The sequence below is a fragment of the Nicotiana sylvestris genome, chromosome 9 (genome assembly GCF_000393655.2).
Source record: "Nicotiana sylvestris chromosome 9, ASM39365v2, whole genome shotgun sequence".
NCBI classification, from domain to species: Eukaryota; Viridiplantae; Streptophyta; class Magnoliopsida; order Solanales; family Solanaceae; genus Nicotiana; species Nicotiana sylvestris.
The window spans coordinates 107,802,817-107,823,817 of NC_091065.1; the positions used below are offsets into that span (position 1 = coordinate 107,802,817).

The 21,001-nt window shown below is 40.7% G+C and overlaps 1 pseudogene; it reads right to left on the minus strand.

Moving 5' to 3' along the window:
* Positions 1-762: 762 nt before the first annotated feature.
* Positions 763-20,013, minus strand: LOC104234458 (myricetin 7/4'-O-methyltransferase 2-like; annotated as a pseudogene).
* Between the last annotated feature and the right edge of the window lie 988 nt (positions 20,014-21,001).

Here is a 21,001-nt window from a genome sequence, read left to right on the forward strand (position 1 = left end):
CATTAACCTGTTCCATGATAGATTTCCATCTATCATTTGAAATTCAAAAAATTTCATTCTAAGGAATCAGTCTGTTCCTTGTTACACAATAGTATATTTCTGTTCCAAGGCTTTCCAGATTTCTTGTGTTGCTTTTAAACACCTCTTCCTTTCTTTCTTTTTCCAATTATGGACAAAACAGCCTCTTCTCAAATACTCCCATCAAACATTAACTAATCTAACAGTAGTCTTAGGGTCCAACACTTAAACAATGACGCTTTAAAATCAATTTTAATTTTGGAGTTGTTTATAGAGTTAGTTATACATGATTATTATTCGTTATCTTCAGGAACTTATACTTTTATTTTATAATTTAAATTTAATTTTTAAGTAAACTTTTACTCATTGAACAAGGTACATGCGCAAAGCAACTACACTAAGATTACTATGTAAAAAAGAGAGAGAAGGGAAAGTTAATACTTGGAGTGACAAGAAGCATGTTAAAATATATATCGCGAAGACATCCAAAAAGGATAAAGGGAAAAAGGAGGTTATCAAATAGTAACAAGTAAGATTATAATGAGAAAGAAAAATAACATATAACAATCTCATCACTACATATATATATAAGACAATGCATAACAGAATTTGGTGGAATAGATGTGATCCCCATCCTTAACAAGAGATATCGGGTTCAAGTCTTGAGAACGGAGAAATATCTAGTACGGGTGTTCCCATTGAATGGATCTCACGTGGTGCGAATCTGAATTAGCTGAAGTATAGCTAAGGATAGATTTCAATGAGAGACCTTAAGCCAAGTGCGGGAATTATTTTGTATTCAGTGAAACCAGCATGAGTGAAGAGCTTTTCCCACTCCTTGTTAGTTCTCTCTTTGGAAGCACAAAGAACCATCATCAACATATCCATATTACGTTGTGCTCGAACAAACTCATCAGTACTCTGCTTCTTTGTATCAGACTCCATCAATGTGTCAATGATTATCATTTTCCCTCCTTTCTTCCTATTTGGAATTGACTCTTTGCATTTCTTCAGTATCTTCACACAATCTTCTTCCCTCCAGTCGTGCAAAATGCACTGTTCAACAATGAATAATTAAGTTGAGCAAAAACAAAATTGCCCTCCTTTACCCTATTCAATTGTTATGTTGACAGTATCAATTTGTGCTACCTATCTGATTGGATACAGAGTTTCATAAAGAACTTCAGAAATCTAGTAGTCATACACATGCGATAACGTTTTTGTGGCTGTAAGTGCATAGGTCCAAATTTGGTAACCACGGTAACGGATAAGCAAGACATAGGACGGGATCGACCACGACATAACGACTGATGGTCGTTGTGATAAAGGCCGACGACCAGAAGCGGACAACTGAGATAAAGATAATAACTGTAGCTTAAACTTAGAAAGAGACAGGAAGAATATTCCTTTGGATATTCTTTATGTTGTACTTTTTAGGGTTTCTTTGGGGATATCCCTTATAAATAGGAGGAGATAGTGAACAATGGGGGATCTGCCTTTTTGACAACTGAGAAACACATTGTAAAGTTAAGAGAAGAATACACGAAAGAGTTGTCTTATTCACTTTATTCAAGCATATGTTATTCAACCTTCATCAATAAATCTCAAAGATTCCACATTCATATCAATTGCATACCTATTCACGTCATCAGAGAGAAGAGGCACACAATCACATAATCATTGGGTGACAGTTTCTTTACACTATAACATTGTCGTTTCTTGCATTTATTGCATATTTATGATATTACATATTTTGTCAATCTTAGTATATTGAACTCACTAATTAATGCTCTTAAACTCTTCTTACTATACAAGAGTTTCTTTCTATTTAATCTTGGATTTATTAAGCTCAACTGAGAATCACCCCATTAACCTGTTACTAATTACTTCAGTATTTATTTGCTCAAACAATTTGGCACTGTCTTTGGGGAAGTTTTAGTTGAAACTATAGTTCTTTCTAGATCATAAAAAAAAATTCCACGTTTTAAACAAACCAACGATGGAAGGAAAGGGAGATATGAGACTGAAGGCGATAGCAGACATCACTACCAACATTCTAAACACCATCAACGAAGATGGCAGGGGAGACGACGAGAATGTAACACTAAACGCTATGCCCAGGCGAAGTATTTCACCTCCCCCTTATGAAAGCGTGATGGTGTCACGCGAAAGGGGAGCCTCCATATCCACAGTTGAAGAAGCACCACCAGCAGTGAAGAAACTACTAGGAGAGTGGATGACAAACACTCTAAGCAATATACTCGACAAACCTGCCCAAAGGGAGAACGGCAACACCGCGCAAGCAGACATCGTAACGACTACTGACGAGCATCCCCTTCCTCAAACAGGTAACAGTCACCCCACTATGGATGTAGGTAACGATGCGCTCGCAGGAAACCTAAAGAAAATGGAAAACGAAAACAAGGTGCTTCGCGACCAGATAAAAGAACACCAAGAAAGGATCGACAAGATACTAGGTGCCCCAAAGTTACTACCAAAATGAGGCGTTGGTCGATTCATCGAACAACCGTACAATGAAGAAGCAGCTCCATACGCCATTACCAAAACCTTCAAAATGCCACCGTACCTAAAGATATACGATGGTACTACAGATCCAGAAGATCATATCGTCCACTACGCTACAGCGATGAAGGGCAACGATCTCTTGAAGGAGCAAGTACCATCGGTGCTAATGAAAAAGTTCGGCAAAACCCTAATAGGGGAAGCCCTAACCTAATATTCACAATTGTCGGCGCGGTCAATAGCACCGTTCAAGGAAATGGCCAACAATTTTGTCACCACCCATGCAGGGGTTAAGAAGGCGGAAGCCATGGTGAATGACATATTCGCCATTAGGCAATTGCCTGGCTAGGGACTCAGAGACTTCCTCTCCCGGTTTAACAGGGTAAGAATGAGCCTACCCAATGTATTAGAAGGGATGGCGGTAGCGGCTTTCTAGAATGGGTTGAGCAGGAACGGGTCAAGAGCAACCAGAAAACTATTAAGCAGGCTCATGAAATACCCTCCCACCATTTGGGAAGAAATACACAATGCCTATTGCGCCAAGGTGAGAGCCGATGAGGACGACCTTAACGGACCAATCTAACGGCTAACATAAATTCAAGCAGAATAGAGAAAGGATCGTCGTAACAACGGTCGAAGGGATCAGTTGGGCCCCCGTCTCAGCCGAGAAAGACATAAGCCCTACATCAGAATAGCCATCCCACCACCTTCTCGACATACGGAAGGGCCGCCCAGGCCGCACAAAGGGACTCGGTGAAACGAAAGAGGTATGCCTCCACTCTTATCTGCTCACAATTTTTGTGTTTCCTCCTTAAAAATAGTGTACGCACTGGAGAAGCTCGGCACGAAGGTGAAATGGCCACAAAAGATGAAGTCCGACCCAAATACTCGAAATTCGAACATCCTCTGTGAATTTCACCAGGAACGAGGTCACAAAACTGAGGATTGCATAGGTCTGCGACAAGAGGTAGTGAGAATGTTAAACTAAGGGCACCTGAAGGAACTGATGAGCAATCGCGGACGAGCCAAATTTGCCCGCGGATGCGAACCACACCGGGGACCTCCAAAGCCACCCTCTCCCGCTCGCACTATCCAAATGATCATCGGTGGAGGCGACAAAGCAACTATCAACCATGTGAAGTTAACCACTATGCATCAGTTGAAATGGTCGATCACCCACGCACAATACGACGATTTCGGAGACAGTATCATCTTCGATAAGTTGGACACCGATGATTTGACTTTCTCTCATTTAGATGCTCTTGTTATTACTTTACGTATTTTAGACACTGATGTAAGAAGAATAATGGTAGACGATGGAAGTGGTGCATGTATTATCCACCCTCGAGTCCTCGCACAAATGAGACTCGAGGACAAGATAATACCGCGTTGCATAATACTAACAGGTTTTAAGAATATAGTTGAGCGAACCTCCGAGGAGATAACGCTACCCGTTCTAGCTGGGGGTGTCACCTTGGAAACAACATTCCATGTCATGAACCAAGACACAGCTTATAACTCCATCATAGGGCGGCCATGGATACACGCCATGAGGGTCATCCCGTTGATCCTCTACCAAGTAATCAAGTTCCCTACTCCATGGGGAATATTTAGTATTCGAGGCGAACAACGCACCGCCCAAGGATGCTATCATATCGCCTAGGATTGCACGTACACCCAACAGATGTAGGGAGCGGATGCAGAGGCATAGCAACTACCACAGTCGGGAACCAGACTCGACATACAAACAGACGTCATCAGGGATCCCGTTGTTGTTGAAGCAGCTGGATCAACAGTAGAAGATATCGATCCCATCCAACTGAACAACAGTGATAGCAACAAAAAGGCTTACATCGGGCATAAACTCTCAGAACTAGGTAAATTTTACAAGTTTTTAATTGACAACGCTGATCTATTTGCTTTCTCCCATGCAGATATGTCGGGCATCCCAAAAGACGTGGCCACACATAAGCTGAACATCGACCCACTTCTCCACCAGTAAAGGAAATTCAATAGTGCAATCAACGAGGTCGTAAGTGATTAAGTGGAGAAACTCCTTGCCAACGGTTCCATCCGAGAATCAAAATACCCCCAACGGGTCGCTAACGTGGTCATGGTAAAAAAGAAAAACGGAAAATGGCGGATGTGCATAGATTTCACAGACCTAAACAAGCAGTGCCCAAAAGACTCTTTCCCATTACCGCACATCGGCCAGCTCACATGGAACAGCAGGACATGAGTTTCTAAGCTTCTTGGACGCCTACTCGGGTTGCAACCAAATCCTCATGGAGGAAGAAGACTAAGAGAAAACTACTTCATCACTCATCAGGGAACGTACTACTACAAATGACCAAATGCATGCCTACTTGGGTTACAACCAATTCCCATGCATTGCATTCATTTATACATATACATTAACCCATGACCAGATGGCATTATATATATATATATATATATATATATATATATATGTATGTATATGGGATATGGGAAAATGTTACAGCGTTATATACGCACCACCACCTGATCAACTGGTATACGTTGATGATTTTGCCCACAGTGGCCGAGATGATATGATAGGATGCCCTTAGAGGCCTGTTGATCTTATGAACATGTACCTATGCACGATATGACATTCATATGCTTATGCATGACACTACAATTATTTCATGATTTACAGAATTATCCAGACTTATAGGTTGAGTCATTCACTCGATATTTCTTCCATGCCTGTTACGTACTTATTTATGTGTCTTACATACTCGGTACATTATTCGTACTAACATCCCTTTTGCCTAGGGATGCTGCATTTCATGCCCGCAGGTCCCGATACACAAGTCGAGAGCCCTCCAAGTAGGCTATCAGCTCAGCGGAAGATGTTGGTACGCTCAATTTGTTTCGGAGTTGCTTGATTGGTTAGTATGATTTAGACGTGTATTGTTTTGTATGGTGTGACTCTGTCCCGAACCCTTTATGAAAATTATGTATTCTTAGAGGCTTCTAGACAGATGTCATGTACGTAAAAGATTGTATGACCTTTTCGGCCCATGTTTAGTACCCATACTTCATATGTATAAGTTTGTATTCCCTCATGCTTTACTCCGGTCCATTTACCTATGATAGAATGATATGAAAGATACGTTACGTTGGTACTCGGTTGAGTAAGGTACCGGGTGCCCGTCGTGGACCATCAGTTTGGGTCGTGACAAAAGTGGTATCAAAGTAGTTTTATCTTAGGGAGTCTATAAGTCGTATCTAGTAGAGTCTTGTTTATGGGTGTGTCATGTACCACACTTATAAATAAGAGGCTACAGGGCATTTAGGATTGTCACTCTTTCTTCCTACTCTAGATCGTGTGGTAGAGCTTAGTTGTAAGAACTCAACTTCCTAAACTCTATCTTACTTATAGTACAACGATATCTACATCTAGAAAGACGGTTGGTAAGCGATATAGCTGTGGAAGAGTTGAGTTAGAGGAACTCAATTTTTGCATCATGCTTATGATGGATGAATATGAGGTATTCAGCAAATCATGTGTATACTAATGTGTAAGCTTCTTGATAAGGATCCCTAAGGCAAGAATGTCTATCCACTTTTATAATTAAAAAAAGGGAAATAGAGAATCAGAAGGTAGACATAAGCTCCAGCAAGTAACAGAAGCAAGGTGAAAAAAAGGGTACGAGGTACCAAGTTAATGAAGATTATCGGTATTTTCAACTCAAGCAAAGAGATATAAGCATTTTGAGTTACCTTCAATAGTAATAGAGGTATGTACAATTAGTCACACCCATTCCAGATATTCCCTATGGGGGTTAACAGAAGTAGTATAAGAAGAGGGCGGGATATCAAGATCCGGCTGGGGTTAGAGTAACCCAAAATAATGGATAAATTGTTTGCGTCAGTTGACATTTCCGAAGGATATTGCAAATTTGCTAATAGATCTCTTTATGAGACAACCATATGGTGCACTCTAAAATAGTACAGGTAGATATGAGTAATATAAAGATAGGTACTAGAAGCCTTGAAGGAATAAATATTACCTTAGTATGGCTCCTGTCCCTAGTAGAACGAGAATTCTTGGAAACTCGAAGAGCCAATGGATGAAGTAAGGGGAGCTAAAGCAAAAGAATGTCATGTTGAAGTTTTTAAAAGAAAGTGATAGGTAGAAATATTAGCAGGGAAATAAGAAGAGAGATGAGGAAGCATTATGAATAAGGTGTGATACATGGATGACAATGGTAGGAAAGAATAAAATGACAGTATTACAGAGTCTATAGTCAGGTGAAGGAAGGGACGAGGGGTGATAGGCCTTGAGACAACAAAAGAGTATAGGCCATAAAGTCGTATCCTTATTTCGAGAAATAATTTTGTGACTCCAGCGTGACTACCAGAAGGAAAAGTTAGATCCCAGAGTAATAAAATCAGTATGGAGTGGTGAACAATACAAACAAAAAATGAATTAGGGACTGAGTGATTTGATAATAATCAGCATCATGAGAATTTCAAATTTCGTTCCAGCGATAATACAATAGACAACAGAAGAATATCCATGATGAATTTAGAGAATGGTCATTTAGGAAAATGCTTCCCTAAAGCAAGCAATGTGAGCAAAGTTAAGCTTAAGGGACTATATGTGCCACTTACACTAAGTGCCACCATTGCGAGTGAGGAATTTTGTTATCCTTGGTACATAAGGATTAATGCAAGGCAAGTAAGGTCATTGATAATGCGAAAGGACGCCAAAGATGGAGAGGAAAAACATCTATAATCAGGTCGCCGTAGCTCCAAGTCTTAGTACTCCCCTAAAGGGGGGAATATGAAATGATAAAGGAAGAATGCGATAAAAATGATAAAGGGAGGATATTGCACTTATCCAAATGTTACAAATATGCTATGATTCTAGAATGTTATGTAAGCACGAAAAAAAGAAGAAGTAAGGGTTCCTGCCCGGGATGTTATCAATAGATAAGGAGCCAGTACGTGAAGTAAGTTAAGACAAGGAAATAACCCAAGAAAGATTACGCAGAAAATGGATATGAGAATGGGCCGACGAGTAATTAATAGTTGATTCAGAAAGAGCCCAGTCATGACTAGACAAGAGGTTACAGACAAATCAGCAAATCATGCAAGATAAATATAGTAAACCCCAACATGGAGAATTCAGCCTCGCAGTAATATCATTATAATATTGGAGATATATTCAAATAAGAGTCGGGGTAGTTAAAGGTACCGTATGAGTGTTACAGAAATAAAAGAGAGTGCCACTAGGAAAAAAGTCAAAATATCAATTCAGAAGCAACCCTACAAGCACAAGGGCGTGGAGGTAAGTACTATGGATTAGTATAGGTAAGGAAGGACATCAGAAGGTCCGTAGAGTATACAATGTAATAGGCTCACAATTTTACAAGAGTCAGAGGGTCTTCCCTAAGTACTACGAGAAAGACTAGCTGAGGAAACAAGGAAGAAGGCTTCAACCTAAGCACAACGACCTAAAGAGGAAATGGTCGTGTGACAACAGTCTCCAAACAATATTATATGCACTCCCTAAGAAAGTGGCACCTACTGTGGCTAATGAATAGGGAGTAAAATCAGTAGTAATATTCAAGATCATATGAGTTGTATGGAATTTCTATATGTGTGGGCACTAGGATAAGTTAAGTATGGACGCAACAAGGGGTAGAAGGACCAAGAAAAGTAATAGCTTACGTTTAAAGAAAGCTAAGATGGAATGAAAGGAATTATTTGATCAATAATCCAGAGTTGGTTACGTTATGAACTCACTTAAGGGTTCGGAGTTTTACACATATAGCATATACAGCCGTAGAAGATTCTGGTATACGTTAAAAGAAACTGAGCCCAGGTCATAGACGAAGGATTGAATTGTTAAAGGATATTATCATGAATATCTCTCAGCACCTATGAAAGGATAAAGTAATAATTAATACCGAGAGCCGTAGATCGGAAGATAGCTTAAGCCTACATAAAGGCTGATCAGAAAGAAGAGGAAACTAAAGAGTTACATCGACTAAGCAAAACAGGAGGGACCAAGAGAATTATAGACCTCGGGATCACTCTTAAGTAGCAGAGGTATAAGAGAGATAGTACAGTAGCCATATTTATAACGGCTCTATGATGAAGCCAACTGAAGAGTACCAGCTTCATAAGAAGTCAGTATGAAGCTCCCAGCAGATTGTGTATGCACTAAAGGTGCAAGTATTATAATAGAGCTTCAGGTTGTGGAGATAAATTATTCCTATATGGAAGGGAGGTTATGAAAGAGATAGAAGAAAGTGAGGCAATATTTTAAGGTAAGTATGAAAAAGGTGAACAACATACAAGATACTCAAATACAGAAGGTTATGAATAGTCTATACTGCATAAAAGAGGCTAGAAGCGCGGGGATTCAGTATCTAGGAATGATAGTGGTGTCGCCCGTGGCATACCTTCCAGCCTATGGTTTCTAAGTACCGAAATGTCTAATTAGAGAGTGAAAGAAGAGTTAGATACGATGTGATGTCTCAATGTTCTATAAAAACATAAGGAAATCGGTCGCAAGCTAAAGTATGATATAACGACAAGGTTTTAGAAAGACAGGAGTAAGGATAAGAGAATGGCAAGTGAGGAAATGACGAAAATGGATAAGTCCTCGAGATTAAGCCCGTGAAAACAAGGGAGTTGATGGTTCCTCTAAGTTATAGAAAGCTCAGTATAATCTGAATGAACTCAAAGGAGTCTAAGACTAGTAGCATTTAGAAGAAATGGAACACTGACCTGGGAATAAAATGAAAGTGTAATTGTGACAGATAAAGGATGACGTTTGGGCCTTCGTTTGAATAATGATTTGGAAAAAAAAAGAAGGAGAAAAGATTTTGCGGACGGCACGAGATTAGGATACCCCCCCCCCATAAGGTAAATCACATTGAGACACTATGAAATACGATTATGGAAATCACTTCAAATATTCCTCAATGCAACGTAAGCCCTAGCGGCAATATATTACGTAAGAATCAAGTCTTCAAGTGGAGGATTGTAGATCAACATTGAGGTGAATCAACAATGGATAGATACAAGTTACAAAGTATGACATGAGATTAGTCCATTATTCTTAAGACAGACGGTAATGAAGGAGCATTAAAGGATTGAGATTTATACCTAAAGGATAAGCAACAAATGTAACTGGGAGTTTGGTAAGCATACCTCAGTAACGATAAATTGAAGTAAGAATTATGGTATAGTATGATCTACGTAGATGCAGTAAAGTCATACAAATGGATAACTAGGTTTATGAAATAAGATATAGCCATATTCGCAAGCTCTACAAAGTGCCGAGCGAAGAATTTCAGTACACCTATAAATGCCCAGAGAGGCATCCTATTAAGCCTTGTATATGTTTACAAAGTAAGGCCTAGAGATTTACTAAAAGCTAAGAAGAAAAAGGAGAGAAGAGTTGCATAGGCACACTTACAAGGTCAGTCTCGTAGAGGATACATGATAGAAGGTAGCAACAGTTACGAGATTGGAAAGAATTCGATCATAAGTCATGGCGTGAGAAAGAGGCCTAAATGGAAAGGAGAGTATTAAGGTATGCACAATAGCTATAAGTTATGAAAATGATAAAAGCATAAGTCAACATTCGAGGACGAATGTTCCAAAGGGGGGAATGATGTTACGTCCCGCAATATTACGTTGATATTACGTCCCGCGGTATTATATTACGATGACGTTACGTCCTGCAATATTATATTCCGATGATGTTACATCCTACATTATTATATTACGATGATGTTACGCCTTGCAGTATTGCATTACGATGATGTTACGCTTCATAGTATTATATTACGATGATGTTGCACCCTATAGTATTGTATGTTGAATTTGTCGTAAGGTAATTGACATCAGTCCAAGGAAAAGATTATTTGGAGATTATAAATATTATGCTATTTCAAACAAGTAATAAGTAAATTCGTGAAGGTGAGAGGAGAAGCAAGTCAAAGAAAATAAATTTTCGTCCAAGTTTGGCATGTTGGGATAAAATACAGCCCGGGCTAAAATACCCGATATTTATGGACTAGTACCATACAAGGTACCATATGACCATGATAGTAGGATGTATAGTAATTTGAGGCAATTCTTAATTATGCGGGTAATTGGTTAATTACCGGATAACGGGTATTACCTAATTAAATTAATTAAAATTTTGGATAAATATTAAGGTGAGAACGTGGCAGCAAACCCCTTATTAATAAAATGACTCTTAGTCAATTATTAGTAGGTGGCATCCTAATTCTTTAATCAAAAGACACCTCAACTTTAAACTTTCAAAAACAACATTCAATAACGTTACTATTCTGATAACTCATTCTCAAAAGACATTTTCAATCAAATGCAAACTCTTCCCTACAATTTTCAATACCAAGGCTTTGTAATAAGAAGAGAGAAAAGCTAGCAATCCTCCTTGCAACAAAACGATTCCAACAAGATTTAGCAACATAAAATTTTGCGATTCTAACGGAGTACGGTGCAACCTTTTCGAAGAATATCATATTAAATTTTTTCTACTCCAGGTATGTTAAGGCTATCACGTCTTTCTTTTGGAATGATCTATACGACACAAATGAAATGAGCAAATGCGCAATTTCCATGACTCTATTCATAGAAATGCTAGAGATGTTTATGTTCTTGATTCTCCATGTGTCATATTATTCTATCATCTATTCATGGGTCTCAGAAAAATACATAAGTTGAAAAAGTTTACTTCATGATATTATTCAAAGACACAATGGTCTTATGACACTCCGAAAAGATTTTATTGACTTACTTTCCCATGCATTGCATTCATTTATACATGTACATTGACCCATGACCATATGGCATTATATACGCGTATATATGTATATATATATATATATATGTATATGGGATATGGGAAAAGGTGACGGCATTATATACGCACCACCACCTGATCAGTTGGTATACGTTGATGATTTTGCCCACAGTGACCGAAATGATATGATGGGATGCCCTCAGAGGCCTGTTGATGAACATATACCGATGCAAGACATGATATTCATATGCATATGCATGACACTACAATTATTTCATGATTTACACAGTTATCCAGACTTACAGGTTGAGTCATTTACTCTATATTTCTTCCATGTCTGTTATGCACTTATTTATGTACCTTACATACTCGGTACATTATTCGTATTGACGTCCGTTTTGCCTGGGGATGTTGCGTTTCATACCCGTAGGTCCCGATAGACAAGTTGAGAGCCCTCTAAGTAGGCTATCAGCTCAGCAAAAAATGTTGGTGCGATCCATTTGTTTCGGAGTTTCTTGATTGGTTAGTATAATTTAGACGTGTATTGTTTGGTATGGCAGGATTCTGTCCCGACCTTTATCAAAATTATGTATTGGTATTGCGGGATTCTGTCCGACCTTTATGAAAATTATGTATTCTTAGAGGCTTGTAGATAGATGTCATGTACGTAAAAGATTGTATGGCCTTGTCAGCCCATATTCAGTACCCGAGTGGCTATTTTGGTCTTATAGGCCCGTACTTCATATGTATAAGCTTGTATTCTCTCATGCTTTACTCCGGTCCATTTACCTATGATAGAATGATATGAAAGATACATTACGTTGGTACTCAGTTGATTATGGTACCGGGTACCTGTCGCGGCCCATCGGTTTAGGTCGTGACAGCCACTCTGTCAAGATTTATCTCACGGTCATCCGACTGATGCCACAAATTCTTCAACGTGCTGAAAAAAGACAATGGGCTCCAATGGAACTCAGAATACATCAATGCCTTGAAAGAACTAAAAGTATACCTATCCTCGCCCCCACTACTTGCCAAAGCATAGCCCGGCGAGCACCTTCTAGTATATTTGGCAGTCTCAGAAATCGCGGTAAGTGCGGTGCTGGTCTGCGAGAATAAAGGTACGCAATCCCCAATTTATTATATTAATAAAACCCTGGTTGACACCGAAACGAGGTACACCCACCTTAAAAAATTGGCTTTAGCATTGGTTATAGCTTCACGAAATCTTAGACCCTATTTTCAGTGCCACCCCATATCAATAGTGACGACTTTCCCCCTTCGGAGCATCCTACATAAACCCAAATTGTCGGGAAGATTGGCCAAGTGGGACATAGAACTAAGCGGGCATGACATTACTTATCAACCGCGAACGGCGATAAAATCACAGGTACTCGCCGACTTCAACGCCGATTTCAGTACCAAAATAATGCCCGAGGTCAAGCAGGAAGCTTCTCGTGCTTCCTCTAGGCAACCCGATCTTTGGGTCCTTTACACCGATGGCATATCCAATGTGTCAGGGTCTGGACTAGGACTCGTACTCGAGGTCCCAATAGGGGAAGTTATTCGTCAATACATGCGGTGCCCCGATATGACTAACAATGAGGCCGAGTATGTGGCCGTAATTGTAGGGTTAAAGCTAGCTCCCAAATATGGAGCGCGACGAGTCGTCTTGAGATGCAACTCACAACTCGTCGTCAACCAAGTTACAGGGACTTTCCAAATCAAAGAGCAAAGGCTACAAAAGTATCAGGCAAAAATTCAAAAACTACTGCCGGAATTTGATGAATGTCGATTCAACCAGATACCCCGAGCTCAAAATATCGAGGTGGACGGCCTCGCCAAACTAGAAGCAGCCACCAAAAATATCACTAAAGAAAACATGGTCACCCTCCTCCACTTGTCAACAGACCAACTCGAGGTACATTCCATAAATCTGACTTGGGATTGGCGCAACCGCATCATGACATATTTGTAGGAGAGAACACTCCCACAAGACAAAAAGGAAGCCAAAAAGCTTCTAATGCAGGCATCCAGGTACAGCCTCATAAATCATGACCTTTACAAGAGAACGGTCGGTGGCCTCTTGGCAAAATGCCTAAGGCCAAATCAAACAAGGCGCATTCTCGAAGAAGTACACGAGGGTCATTATGGTGTCCATACAAGCAACCGAGCCCTCGTCAATGCCGTATTCGGGCAAGGTATTACTGGCCCACTATGAGAAAGGAAGTCACAGACTACGTCAAGAGATGCGAGCAGTGCCAAAAGTATGCGCCTATGATATACCAAGCGGGCGAACTCCTTCACCCAGTCACTTTACTATGGCCATTCATCAAATGGGAAATGGACATCGTTGGACCCCTCCTAGTGAGGTGAGGTAAGACACGTTTCCTTTTAGTTTTAACTGACTACTTTTCCAAATGGGTGGAAGTAGGTGCGTTCACCCAAATACGCGAATAGAAAGTCATCACATTCATATGGATAAACATCATATTCCACTTTGGCATCTCCAAAGAAATCAGCTGTGATAATGGACCTCAGTTCACCAAGAAAAAGAGGAGTTCTTCGAAAAATGGCACATCAAGCGAGTACTCTCCACGCCATATCATCCCGCTGACAACGGTCAAGATGAATCCTCCAACAAAAAAATATTGAATATCTTAAAGAAAAAGCTTGAAGATGTTAAAGGGCTATGGCCGAAATTGCGATCGGAGGTATTATGGGCCTACCATACCATGCCAAAAACAAGCACAAGCAAAACGCCATATTCATTAGTCTACGGGGTTGACGCCATGATACCTGTTGAGGTCGGAGAGACTAGCCTGAGATACTCTAATGAAAGCAGACCACACAATGACGATAACAGAAAACAAGATCTCCACGAGGCAGAAGAATGAAGAGACATGGCTTATGTAAGGATGATAGCCCAAAAACAACAAGCGGAAAGGTACTACAACAAGAAGGCCAAAATACGACCACTCAAAGCCGGAGACTATGTTCTCAAGGCCAAAACACAAGCAACCAAAGACCCAAAAGAAGGCAAACTGGGAACCAATTGGGACGGGTCGTACAAAATCACAACGGCAGCAAGCAAAGGAGCATTCCAACTAGAAACAGTGGAAGGAAAACCACTACAAAACAACTGGAATGTTGCCCACCTCAAACACTTCAACTTCTGAAAAATGACGCCTCTCAAGTTGTACTCCTTTTTCCCTCACCTAGGTTTTGTCCCAATTGGGTTTTCTCGGGGAGGTTTTTAACGAGGCGACAAGGGGGATGTCTCAAAGTTCGAAGTATAATTCATCGCCCCGCCTGCCGATAACCTCTCCAGGTCGAACGATGAGGAACTAGATACATGGAAACTTCTCCAATATATGTATGAAATAGACATGTATAGTACTCTAGTAAATGAAATAAAACAACATTTTTTACTCCAAGATATTCTCCAACGAAGTGAAACAAAGCAATATTTTACTCTCCATCATTTTCTTTTGCATCTAACATTCGATCTCGCTCGAATTACAACGGGTTAACATTTTGACCTTAACTCAAAATAACACCCATACGGCCAAAGGCCATCGCAAAAAGAAAACATTCAACCTCGCTCGAATTACAACGGGTTAACATTTTGACCTTAACTCGAAATAACACCCCTACGGCCAAAGGCCATCGCCAAAAGAAAACATTCGACCTCGCTCGAATTACAACAGGTTAACATTTCGACCCTAACTCGAAATAACACCCCTACGGCCAAAGGCCATCACCAAAAGAAAACATTTGACCTCGTTCGAATTGAAACGGGTTAACATTTCAACCTTAAACTCGAAATAACACCCCTACGGCCAAAGTCCATCGCCAAAAGAAGACACTCGACCTCGCTCAAATCAGTTAACATTCGACCTCACTCAAACCACTTAACATTTGACCTTGCCCGAATTACCAATATCTAGAATCGACTATACCAAAACGTTATACACAAGCGGCGGAAAAGTTGGCGACCCCCTCACAACAAATAAATAACAATTTGGAAGTGCATAACAAAAAGGTAATCATTCCATTACAACTGTTGTATTACAAAAACTTATTACAAAGGGCTCGAAGACACCCTCACAAAAACAACAAAGCAAAACAAAATAAATACAACAACCCTACGTCGCGTCATCCCCCATAGCGTACTCCGCATTATACCAAGAATCGGAGGCAAGCCTGTCTGCATCATCATCATCGACATCATCCCCGTAGGCATATCGGGATCATAATCATAGGCTTCACAGGTTGTACGTGCTTTAACACGAACACCCTCGAGTTCTGCCTTGGAATCCTTCTCATTAGCCTGCAGGGACTTGTACACATCAAGTTGAGCCTCGGCATGGACCCACATCTCATACAACTCTCGCGGTATGATGAGATCAACTGAGGTATGAGACATGGAGGGTTGCGACTGCCGTCGCACCTCCTCCGCCTTCAAAGCAACAACTTGTTCGTTCAATATGGACAACTCCGCCTCCGAATCTTGGATTCGTTCCTCCAACATCGCTACCTTGAGCACAGACGTCTCCGTCTCATTGTCCCGCTCAGACCTACAAACACGAAGGGCATCTTCCAGAGCCGTTACCTTAGAAACGGCACTCACCCTGCCCTTTTTAGCACGAGCTAATCCATCCGCCTTAACGCTCAGTTCGCCCCTTAGATCGGCAGCCTCCACCTCCCTTCGTCCAAGCTCAGTAGTCAAGGCGGCCACCCACGCCTGAAGGTCAGCGTTCTCGGCTATCACCCCTTGGCTCACCTCAAACTCATCCTCCTTGGCCTTAAGAGTCGCCTGAAGTTCACAACAGCGGCTAACGGCCTTCATCAACTCTTTATCCCGCTCTTTCATCTCTTCAACCTTTTGCACCAACTCTTCCTCTTTCTGCTTATGCCCGTCACGAAATAGCTAAAAATTGCTTTCTTAAGTGAAGACATCGGCCAATGCACGATGCTTGGTGCGGTACACTTTGTACTTAGAGGACACTTTCCCAAAAATGGTCGTCCTTCGCCTATCCCTCCGATTGCGCTCAATCCATGATGAGAATCTGACATGCAGAGGAAAGAATGTCAGATTAAGTAGATTACGCATGCAAAACAAATCCAAAAACAAACAGAAGAGAGAAAACACTTACCCGCAAAGCCATACCAGAAATACTTCGCGATAGCTCCGCGTCACTCATCGCCTGAAGTGCCATGCTCTCAGAAGAAGCGCACGAAGGGGCAAATGCCGACGTTGCTTGCTCGGAGTTCGCCAAAAGGTCGTAAACCACGGGAATGACTACGTGTCGGTTACGACCCTCCGTCCTTACTTCTATGCGGGTATGTCACTCCAAGAAAGCTTGATGTTCGGGGTCGATGTCCGAGCCTGAACCATCATCCTCCGCATGCCCCGCTCTATCTCCTCCGGAAGCAGACGATGCACTGCCTTCAGCAGATCGTACAGGTCCCCCGCCTTGACATATCTTTTCGACCCTAGGGTACCTCCCCGCCAAAATAGCATCAGCCATAAAAACGGCCCCTGTGCCTGACCTAGGCGAAGATGCCACTATCGAAGTAACTATTTTTCTCTTTTCAAGATCGGTGGCGATGGCCTTCCCAAGCTCCACCCTCCTCCTCTTTCTCGACGGTGATTCATCCCCATTGGAAGACTCATCTATGAGGTGGTAGGTAGGCCGGGAAGAGATCTCGTCCTGTATAGCGATGTCCCAAGGAGGGTCCCTTGTTGGTACAGTTTGAGTACAACCTTCGCGGACGGACTCAACCAAAGTAAATTGCATCCCCGCCGATGCAATGGCCTGGAGAAATGCCAGGACTAGAGCCTTCTTTTTGGAAATCCGTCGGCCTGTCACCATAAAGAGGTCATATCAATAAATGACAGCAAACAATCAAAGGTTGGAGTAAAAGAAATACTCACCAGATGGAACCTTCAGTCCAAAGCGTTTGAGGAAAGCGGCCCAATCTCGAATCCCCACCATGTGAGATAGCACGCGAGCTACCCAATCCTCAATACCGATGACGGGAAAGGGTGCACGTCTCTCAGCTATATAGAAAAGTCACAGGTGAATAAAAATTAGAGAGAACGAAAGTAGATAACAAGCGTACATCACCGACACCTACGGTTATGATTCCACTGCTCTGGAAGTCCAGCGGGTTTCGACACCAAGTGTTCTGTTTTGATGAAAAAATATTGTCCCAAAACTTTCGGCTCGTCCTGTCATCCGTTCCAACCACGATGTCGCAAATATATTATGGTACCCCTATGAAAGCTCGGGGAAAATAAATGTAAAAGGTGGTGAATGCCAACCTCACACCTAGCCAACTCTGCATACCTCGTCAGCACCAGAAAGATTTTATACAAGTACAGAGATAGTTGTGCCGGGCAGACTTCGTAAAACTGACAGAACTCCTCCGCCAGCGGAAGAAGAGGGAGGGTATGACCAATCACGAAAGGATACACATAAAAAGCACAATATACCGGTCTGTGGACCTCCACGATGTCCCTACCTACCGGAACCATCTCGATATGAGGAGAAACATTGTACGTGGACCGGAGTTCGTTTATCTGAGATGGCCTGATTTCAAAGATCACCAGCGCGAGATAAGGAGCAGGTTCCTTGTGGAAATTGTTCCTGGACATAGGGTTGCTGGGGAGTATCTCTTCTACTGTTAGGGACACTATCACCCTCCTCAGTCGCAATATCTCCAAAAGGAGGGGCCACTTACAATGGAGTGGCATCGGAAACTTAATCGTGTGCATGGAAGGTTCGGGGAATCTTGGTAATAGAGGGTGTGCTAGTAAACCTAAAATGAGGAACTATGAGTGAACGGGAAGACGGGAAGCAGAACTACATAAACAGAGCTAAAGAATTGAGAAAGATGATCAAAGGAGGATAATGTATACACAAGGAAGGAAATGGCGAAAAATTTCTGAAAAAATGAAACCTTCACCTATTTATAGGGCTAGATGGCGCGAGAATCGAAGCAGAAGACTGCCAATGGCGCTAAAACTAAAGCGACAAGCATTCAGACGCTGTCTCGAGAAGATGCATAATGATAACGCGTGTGGGAGTGACGTCACATCTTAATAACCACATTAATCAGGGTTCCGCATGACGTGTCGCTCTCTCGATCTTGGTCAACCCTGCGTAATTTAAAAGCCAAATTCTCCCACAATAGAAACGAATGATGTTCGCTTATCAAGGACGTGCAGGGCTACGACCTCAACAAGTGGACGGACTAACTATATAGGTCCAAATTTGGTAACCACGGTAACGGATAAGCAAGACATAGTATGGGGTCGACCACGACACAACAACTGACGGTTGTTGTGATAAAGTCCGACGACCAGAAGCGGGCAGCTGAGATAAAGATAATACGGTAGCTTAAACTTAAAAAGAGATAGGAAGAATATTTCTTTGGATATTCTTTATGTCGTACTTTTTAGGGTTTTTTGGGGGGATGTTCCTTATAAATAGGAGGAGATAGTGAACAATGGGGGAATCTGCCTTTTTGAGAACTGAGAAACACATTGCAAAGTTAAGAGAAGAATATACGAAAGAGTTGTCTTATTCACTTTATTCAAGCATATGTTATTCAACCTTCATCGATAAATCTCAAAGATTCCACATTCATATCAATTGCATACCTATTCACGTCGTTAGAGAGAAGAGGCACCCAATCACACAATCATTGGGTGACAGTTCCTTTACACTATAACCATTGTCGTTTCTTGCATTTATTGCACATTTATGATATTACATATTTTTTCAATCTTAGTATACTGAACTCACTAATTAATATTGTTAAACTCTTCTTACTATACAAGAGTTTTGTTATATTTGATCTAGGATTTATTAAGCTTAACTGAGATTCACTTTATTAACCTGTTACTAATTAGTTAACATTTATTTGCTCAAACGGTAAGCAGAGGCAGAGCCAGGATTTGAAGCTTATGGGTTCGAGATTCTAATCATTTTTAAATTAATAGGTTCTAAATTAATAACTTATAATGAATTTCATCAAACAAATATAGGGTTTAAACCAAAGCTACTGGGTTCGTTCGAACCCGTAACTCTCTCTCGAGCTCCGCCCCTGGCTATAAGACTTTTGAAACTTATGATCTTAAACCAATCATAACATTTGGGTGGCTATAAAGCTTTTCATTAATGACAAAATGGAAAGTTGAAGTTAAATTGTCTTTAAACTAAGATAAGTGAATAAGTTCGCATAAACCGGAATGGATAAAGTTTTTTTTTGTACCTTGAGTAAGATGGCATTAGCATGGGAATGTTATCGAACATATCTCCTCCAACAAACTCCAAATTTACACTTCCCTTGCAATCTTATACAACATGAGGTAGATCAAGTATAGTGCATTTTATGTTAGGAAAAACTTTAGCTATAGCAATTGACACAGTACTAGTGCCACCACCAACATTCATCAATGACCTCAACCCCTCAAACACATGTTTACATTCCGTAATAAGCACATTGGTATTCAACCTCGAGTCACTAGCCAATGCATCATTGAAAATATCACCTGATACCCTTGGTTCTTGATCCACAACATAATCCCATAAAGATTTCCCATTAGCAGTATGAAAAAGCAGTAGGAGAATCATTTTGGAACCAAGTGGTGAGGTTTTAAGCTAAAATAGGCTTAAAAGAGGCTGAATGGGAAATAGAGGGAAAATGAAATATTTGAGATATTTGAGATTTCCTCCTTGACAATGGGACATTGTCCCATATTGGAAGAGGAAAAGGTTTTTGATGGGTATATATACAATTGCTCTTCTTGTAGCTCTTAAAAAGTTAAGAAGAAGGCAAGCCTCGCACCATCGTCATCGCTCGGCTTCATATTTCGGATTTGGGATTTCGGATTTTGGATTTGGTCAAATGATTGATTGATTAATGTTTTGGACCAAATTTATTTGTTAATAGTAAATATTAACGTAATTAATAATCTAAATTATCCGTTTCATTGGATGCCCGCTTTTTGTAACGGAAAAACGTTTCCTTTGGATTTGGATTTGGATTGGGATTTGGTCAAATGATCGATTGATTGATTAATTTTTTGGACCAAATTTATTTGTTAATAGTAAATATTAACGTAATCTGTGTCTGTAACGGAAGATTAATAATCCAAATTATCTATTTTATTGATTGTTCATTTTTTGTAACGGAAAAACATTTCCGCTGCCCGTTTTAATTTGTGTAAATGGCCATTTATGTTATGGCCATTTTACATAACTGACCTCTGAAGAGTTACAACTCTTCATTTGAACTCAACATGTTGGGGCTATAAATTGCAGTCCATTCTCTCAGATTTTCCATACGAATTTCTGAATTCTCCTTCTTTCTTCTACATTGTTTTAACTACAAAGAAAGCATCAGTAAGTGTGATTTGCAACCGATCTTTGTGTTCGCTGAAACACTGGAGTTTGAAGTACCACCACACGAGTGTGTAATTCGTTCTATCCTTGGAGGAAATAATCCTCAACCTTGGGTACTAGGAGAGGATTAAATTCCTTAAGGAAACACTGTGAATTCAGTGGCTCGCATTAAATTCTGTTTCGTTTACATTTCTATTTATATGTTATTTTATCATCT